Here is an 8,468-nt window from a genome sequence, read left to right as displayed (position 1 = left end):
GTTCATACGCAGACCAGTGCCATGCATATACAAACGGATAATATACGGACACAAACCAATATAGTTCATATGAATGAAACCAGTATTGTACTCACGCAAACCAAATAAGTATGCATGCAAACCGATAGTAAATATTCATAAACCAATAGTGTTCACACGTAAACCAATAGATTACACACAGAAATATATGATTTATGGCCTGTTTGGCCCCTCATAGGGGCAGTGCGATGAACGAGCGCCGTTCAACCCCGTCCTTCGCTTTGGAAGGAGAAGGCGCGCTCCTCCGGTTTTCAGTCACGGACAATTGTATGTTGCTTCGTAGCGTGCATTGTTGCAATGTTACTTTTCTTGGTGGTTTATTAAATTACGGATTTTTCAAATGTTTATTTTTTCCTCTGTACTTAAAAATCATTTAAACAGCGGCCTGATTATGCGGGGTATGCTACGCCGCGGGTTGGATATTTAGTATATTTTCATACAATTTTAAAAGTATAATTGACAGAATCTTTAATTAGTTTGTTCTGTTTAAAAGAATAGTAGGACAGGATTTGCATGTTTTAAATTTAAGGATTATCTGAATTTCTTTTGAACATTTTTAAATGTTTAGCAAAATAATTCTGAATATTAACCTTTTTTTTTCTTTGTACTGTTTCAGGTTTTAAAATATACAAGTTTTCACTGAACTGCCAGGGATCAGGCCATTACCATTGCTGTTATTGCCAGAAAACAGTAGTTCGTAAAGATCAGTTCCTCAGGCACTTGTCAGATTGTGGTAAAGGTCCTAAAGTGCTCCCTCTGCCTTCTGTGCCCATGGCACAGGTGGCCTTGCAGCCTATGCCCTCCATGCCTACGGCACCGGTGGATGCCCAGCCTCTGCCCTCCATGCCCACAGCACCAGTGGATGCCCAGCCTCTGCCCTCCATGCCCACAGCACCAGTGGATGCCCAGCCTCTGCCCTCCATACCCATGGCACTGGTCGCCACCTAGCCCCTTCTCTCCATGCCCATGGCACCAGTCACCACCCAGTCTCTGTCCTCTATGCCCACGGCACTGGTCGCCACCCAGTCTCTGCCCTCCATGCCCACTGCACTGGTCACTGCCCAGTCTCTGCCATTTGAATTCCATAAGGTGGTCCAAGCCAAGATCAGAAAGGTAAAATGTTCTCTTTGTAACCTCAGACTGAACAAAAAGAACCTTCGAGTGCACATGAAGAGAAAACACTCAAGCTGTAAGCAAGGGATTAGTACAGAACATCATCTTAAATCCATGTGTATTGACAAGGCTAGAGGAATATTTGCTGTCGCAAAAACTTTCCACGGTGAATCAATTCCAGTGCACGTTCAGAAGAAGACCTGGGGTTCTACACATAGAATTCTATGTGAAATGGATGTTTGCCGGCGCAATTCGGATTTTGCACTAAGGAGTGGACTGATGGCCTGTGATTGTCAACACATTCAGTCCCTTTCCTATTGTCTCATAACAGGCAACACAGATGTGGTCCTAACTGAGGACGTGCTAAATGACATGGTTAGGGAAAAGTGGATGGGAGAACATTAAAAAGAACAATGCTTGAAAAGGCAACGTGAAGCTACAGAACATGGCAATAGCTTAAGCAATGAGGTCACACTGAATGATAAAAGTTCAGAGAGGCTCATATCAGTGTATGAGCTCAAAGTGTCCTATCATAGTAGACTTGTCAGGGTTTTTGCATACTATGACATCAAGTGTAATTCCTGGCACTGTCCATGTTCCAAACCATGAATGTCATGTTTGCATAAATATATAGCAAAATGGCATCTTTTTCAGACTAACAGGGAACTTTTTAAGAGAGTTAAGAGCACAGAAGACTCAGAAGAATTCAAAATAGGAAATACAAAGGACACCAACTGGTCAGAATCTTACAGTGTACGAAAAGAAACCCTTTATCCACCAAAGGGAGATGGTCTTGTTAAAATGGTAACATATCTATACCACAAAAAATGAATTCCACCAATCCTGCCTACTGAAGTATGCGCTCCACCTGACTTTCATAACCTTCCCAAGCACCTAATACCAGCCGAGACATCGTGTAGCCTCTGTCCGGGAATTTTCCCACTGACTGATCCTGTCCTAATTTCCTCAAAAGCCAAAACTGTTACCTTCTATGGCACCGTTGAAGGTAAATCTTGCACACCTTTTTGAATAGAGATATATTTGATCAATGAAGTGTCACTTTTATATATAATTTGACATCGTACTTGTTAAATATGTTCCTAGTCACTGACGTAACACCATTTATAACTATTTGATTTTCTAACTGATGTTTTTTCTCCTTTTAAGCATATACTTAATCAAACAAACACAATGATATTTCAGATTCAGGTGATGGCAGGGTGGCTTTGAGAAACACTGATTAGACTTTTTTTTTGTCCCTACAGGTGTAGCCACATATTGCAAACAGTGTGAACTGTGTGGCCAGGTCTACAGATCTCAGGAATGGAGTGGAGGTCTTCATAACTTTAATGACCACATCATTCTCAGCATTCATTTATGTCTGTTCATAAGGAACTCGCTCCAGGTTAAGAGCTAACATACATATATACAAATAGGAGAGTTCTTATGTTGTTTTTTTTCTGTTCTTCGCTGAATGTACACCATAGGTTCCTATATTTGAACACATCTGACCTTTTCCCACTAGTGTTTTGTATTAGTGTCATGTTGTTCATATAGTCTAATGATGAACATTCCAGTCTGTGTTGCAGAATATCAATAAAATCAATCTGAACACAGGGTACAGTTGGATGTAAGTGTGCATTAGATTAGATTACACTTTATTTGGTGTGTGTGTATGTGTGCAACTATATGTAAATATATAGAGCATTTAATACTGTGTGTGAATGAAGCCCAAATCAGTTGCCAAAAGGAAGTCATTTGAACATCTCTGTCTGTCTCTATGTGTGTGTTTGTGTTTGTGTGTCTGTGTGTATTATGTTTTGTTGTTTTATTTTTTCTCCTCTACAACATCTAATATGTCAGGCATTGGTGAAAAAAGTTGATCGTATAAATACAAGTTGTATTTTTGTGTTTTTTTTCATCAACTTATTTCAGGGGATATATTCCTTATGATTTACTTATAAATTATATTTGGCTTTTCTTAAATGTAATAAACTGTTATACTGCTGAACAATTCTGTGATTTTATAATTAGGTTAAATTCAGTACATTCAGAGAAGGTTAGATAAACTGACTCTTAACAGTAAAATACGTGAACAGTTTCTGTGTACACTTTATTTAATTATGTGGTTGGCATTATGGTTTGTTTTTTTATATTTTCATTTAGAATCACACTTCCATTGGAAATGCTATAGATATCCTTGAACTGACCGCAAACCAAAAGTTTCCCAAGCGAGACTGTCTTTTGCATGGATACCTCCATTTTGAGGCACTCTCAGCACATGAATATAACTATTCTTGTACACGTTGTGGATTTCATCCTCCAGTAGTAGTGGTGGACCTTCACAGGAAAGGAGTTTTTAGTATGCCTGGTGGGTAGATGACAAGTGTGAAACTGTAGCGTACTTCTTAGTTTCTTAACATTTATTGTTTTTAATTTTGTCCTGATTTTCTGCAGCCAGTGAAATAGAAGAAACCCCAACGGATTATGATGGCAAAGTAAATGTGGAAGATTTTTGGGAGTCAGTGGACCTTGAAATGATAAGTCGTGGCTTTGTTAAGAGTAATCATTACATTTTGTCTTCTTTAGCTTTTAACCATTACATAAAATATATACACACTGAATTTTCTATTCCATTTCATGAAAGTCTCATTTGCTCTCATTAAGGTAACTGTCAGAATCCATTTGTTGTAAAACCAAACTACCATAATTGGGCACCATGGATTGGTAGCCATACAAGAAAATCGAGCGCCGTGCTCAACACTGAATTTGCTAAAATTCCTCAAGTTCAGGAACCTGAGGAGGCTTCTGATATATTTGTCACTGAAGACAGATTATGTGGTGAGCTCACAAACTTAAAGGTATGTATGTAGTAGGGCATTTGTCTGTAATGTTTCATGTATACCTTTCTGTCATCAAAAATGTTAACTGATTGAAGAGTTTTGAGTGTTTTTGATTAACTGTGAGCCTATCTGAGTGTGTGCCCAGTAAAGGACTGGACTTTGCTTAACCTCACTGTTTGAAATATGGAAGTATGTTTAATTCTAACACAAGTCTGTCCCTACATGAGTTGAGTGCTCACTGAAAGCGTATGTGTATATCCATTTTAGGTTGCTGCATTGAGGAAGTTAGTAAAGAACTGTGGTCTGTCTCCAAAAAGGATCCAAAATGGACCGAATACTAAGATTAAGAAATCAAATGCAAAATCGAGCCACCTATGATAAAATTTTCCAGAAGGTTTGGGGAGCGTCAGGTCAGTTACGTATTTCGTTCAATATCTGTTAAAACCTTGTTTGAAATCAATTGTTCAATGACTATTCATGATAAACATTGCATGTAATCTTTGCTATAAAATATACAACTTAAATGTAATGTTTTAAAATGTACACAAGCAGAAAAATTAACCATATTGATATGTAAAATTATAAAATTTCTTTGAATTGATCATCAAAGTAGTACCACCCAAATTCAAATTTTTTTAAAGTTTGATTTTTGATCCAAGTATTAAACAGTCTGTGTTAGATGTTCTGTTAATCAGCATAAGTTCTAATTTGACTTTTATCACCAATAATTATTAGACTAATATAAATATAGGTAATCTAGCTACAAGTTTGTCATTTTCAGTTGTTTTAGTGAAGAAGACCACAGCGTAATTCCTTACGTTTTTTTGAGAATACACCTGAAGATTTGGACTACATGTGTTTTCCACCTACTTATTTAAAAATCGTAATGTCCAAACATACACATAATCACATTTAAGAATTCAACGGATTCTACTGATGAAGTTCAGTCTATTCAATTCTTATCAAAAAGATGTGACCTTTTCTGAATAAATACACCATGGTTTGTCAGATTGAAGCTTTCAGTACAATCGCATGACCTTTCACTCCAAACTGACCTACTAGATAACACACAGCAGAGACCTCATTTAACAGAGTTTGTCTTTGGATCACTCTAATAATTTATGTTCTTGAATGACCATTATTATTTATACTGCTTTTAATTTGCATTAACAGGTGGCTGGGCTGTTGTGATGTGTCCCTGTGCTGTTGTATACTCCATCAAATTTAACATTCGTGCAGAGAGTCCAAGGGACTATGCAGACATTTTACTGTCTTGGAAGCACTTTCCAAATATCTGCATTTATGATTTTGCAAGAGGATTAGCCACACATACCAATCTGAGGGTGCCACAGGTTCAGCCTTTCAGTCCAAATGAGGGAAGACTTGCCGAATCAACGCCCGAAAATATTGTGCTTGCCAAAAAGGGAGAATTGAGGATTAACCTGCCATGGCTTTTAAAGAAGAGAGAGGATTCTGATTCTGGTCCTGATGTGCATCCTGTCAGTGGCTCATCTGAGCATTATGCTCTTTATGATACATTTCATGAGCATAATACCAAGGATGCAAAGGACATATTACGCAGAATTGAGCTTGTGCCTGAGTTGGCTGGATGGCTTAACAGTCAATCTGCAGAACAACTTTTCGCATCTTTGAAAAAAAACAATTACTTCATGAACTTGCTTTCACCTTCTGCTCACATTTTTTTGATGAGGTCAATTATACACTTTAGGAATGAGTACAAAAACAAAAAAACAATTCAAGAATATCAAAACGTCTTTGGTCGTGACCCCAAAATTGAACTTGATTGTCATGGAAGAGCAAAATTAGGTAAGAACAGAGGTTATGTAATTTCTGTTTTCACTTCCTGCATCATATGGATGTGGTATTAAGTTTGCAAATTGTTTTTCTTAGCCTTCGATATGACAAGTACACAAAAGCTCTTGAAAAGAGGTCATCCTTATGAAAGCAAGCATTAGGCTACAAGTAGGCAAAGATAAATATGTTCAATTTGCCACATTAACATATTATTTTTATTTTAATCTGAGCTCCTTTAATTTGTTTTTCTTCCAAACAGAAGTCTTAATCAGTTTTGAAGAATCTAGTGAAATGGACAACAGTGAGTTAGAGGATATAATGGCAAAAGCATCATTTTGGAATCGGGAGCCTAATCTTGAGCAAAAGCGATTGGTATATGCAACGTTTACAAGTTCATTATAGGGCTCGTGGCAGAGCCTCCTTTACTCACTAGAATCTTTGTCTGTGTATATCTTCAGCTTTCATACGTTCTTGATTCGAAAGGAATTCCTACTGAAGAAATAGCCAGAATTGATAACACTGTCTTAAACAGAGCGGACTTCCTATCTCTTGGCCTGTCTACAGAATTGGAAGCAACTGTGAGTACAGCGTAAACTGCACTCAGTATCTTGTGATGTGAATGTAAAATCAATTGCAGTTAATTCTGCTTGTAGATTATGGTTGTTAAAATCATCAGTGTCTTTCATTATACTGTTGTTGGTTTTTTTTTGTTAAACATACAAAGTAGATTGGAAACTGTTGTGTGAAGATCATTGGCCAGATTGTACAGCAATGTGTACGTAAATCAATGTTGGTGTCATTCAGTTCCACATTGTACTGATTAAGTGTGTTTCTAAGGTGAGCTGCTCTTAATTGTTTGTTGTTTAGGGAAAAGATGCTTATGTTGCAAATGCTTATGTGGTGCCCACATGGCTACCTCCTCTTTCACAAGACCCTTTCCTGACTTTTCCAGTAAGTACATTGAATAATGTTCTATAAAAGTAACTCCTGCTTGTTACTGTTCAATTTTGTTTATAGATTTGTTACAGTTCTTTTGGAGGCTTCTTGTTGTCTTCTAGAGTGATTCTAAAATTAAACAGAATATTATATATCTTCTTAGAATGATATAGCATCGAAAGATGTTATCTTCCTCCCCTCATGGCATCCAGGTCACTGGGTTTTGTGTGTAAGTAGATTTGTTTTCCCAAAGAGTTCATTGTTGTGATCAGAAATTTGTCGACCATTTACTCACCTTGCCTTTGTACAAATGTTAAGATGTATAACTCCTGAAGAATGAATTAATGCAAATTATGCATTTCTAGATAATCTATAATTTATTGAAATGTGTGCATTGCCAGTTGGGTCAACATGTGTATATACAACGTAGGATTCTGAATTCTTCAAAAACATCAGGCATGTTGTATTTTTCAGGTTATGTATCCAAAAAACAAAATTATTCATTCTCTTGACTCCAGTGATCACCATGGCTTTGGAGACGGCCGCTATATTGAATTGTTCAGGTTTTAAAACTTAAAAAAAAAAAAGAGCGAGACTTCCGTATTTGCTCATGCTGAAGTATCATTGGGATTTAAGTAACATGTAATTAATGATATTGAAAATTAAATATTATCTAGTAACACAATTCAATAAAACACTCAAATAAAGCCACTGTGCACGAGTAAATATGGTGTCTTGCAGTTCAAGTGTTCAAAAGAGTTCAAGTTCTTTGTTCAGCTGTTCAGTTCCAGCGCTCAAAAGTTTTAATGTTCTTTTTTTATCTTTGTTCATACGTTCAGTTCACTCAGTTTGAACCTCAGTCCAAATCTCCCAAAATCAGCATTTCAGCAGGACTGTTCGTTATTTACTCTGTTATTTCTGTCACCTAGTGATGGCTGCTGCCCATTTGAACTATTCTTCTTTAAAACATTTGATCCTAATAGTTTTCACTAAGCTATTTCAGAAGAGCTGTGTAAATAATTCATAATGGCACAGCGGTAAAACATCCTCAAGGTTCTAAAATATTTGTAATGGTGTGCTATGGTCTCGTGGGAAGCCAAAGTCACTCCCTTCATAAATTATTTGTTCATTTAAAAGTTGCTAGAGATGATATTATCTGATGTTCACTATTTCTCTACCTGTTCTATTACTAATAATTCTACTCTTGTAATCTGAAATGAATATCATTGTCATAAAAAGTGATGAAAGGCTCCAGCTAAATTTTGGTTAAGTAATTCTTTCTTCTGTGTGATAAAATTATTAATTGGCACATTTTCAGAATTAAATATTATTAATTCAGTTCTACAATGATATTCCATCTGCAAAGCTCATATGAACTGTGTTTTTAATATACATTAATATAATATAAATCAATTTTGACAAAACAAATTTTATCTGTAGGAAAATTGCCTCTAAAATAATGGCAGGTAGCTGGAAGGAACCACAGAAGAAGGTAATGTGAATATCAATATGTGTTGCTAGTATAAGACAGAAAACACACACAGATATCTCCTGTACTAACTAATCACCTCTTAAATTAATAGAATCTACACACACAGACTGACAGCCTGGACTGCTCAGGGTAAGTGGAGGACACTCTGCCAGTAGTCAGATGTGAATGTTGATTTCAAATAACAACTTGCTTTTTTATTTAGTATGCTCTCTACATCGCCACTGGAAGAG

General features: G+C 36.6%; 1 long non-coding RNA gene and 2 pseudogenes across 1 annotated transcript; all 3 read left to right on the top strand.

Annotated features, from left to right (window-relative positions):
• The first annotated feature begins 1,005 nt into the window (after positions 1-1,005).
• Positions 1,006-2,028, top strand: LOC120528995 (annotated as a pseudogene).
• Positions 2,029-2,034: 6 nt separating this feature from the next.
• LOC120528994 lies at positions 2,035-5,971 on the top strand (annotated as a pseudogene).
• Positions 5,972-6,346: 375 nt separating this feature from the next.
• LOC120528421 lies at positions 6,347-6,967 on the top strand. The gene is made up of 3 exons (XR_005633518.1): positions 6,347-6,388; positions 6,678-6,761; positions 6,910-6,967. It is a non-coding gene; the product is annotated as an uncharacterized LOC120528421 (long non-coding RNA).
• The last annotated feature ends 1,501 nt before the right edge of the window (positions 6,968-8,468 follow it).

The sequence above is a fragment of the Polypterus senegalus genome, chromosome 4 (genome assembly GCF_016835505.1).
Source record: "Polypterus senegalus isolate Bchr_013 chromosome 4, ASM1683550v1, whole genome shotgun sequence".
NCBI classification, from domain to species: domain Eukaryota; kingdom Metazoa; phylum Chordata; class Cladistia; order Polypteriformes; family Polypteridae; genus Polypterus; species Polypterus senegalus.
The sequence above is the reverse complement of the archived record's forward strand: the minus strand, read 5'-3'. Positions and strand labels throughout refer to the sequence as shown.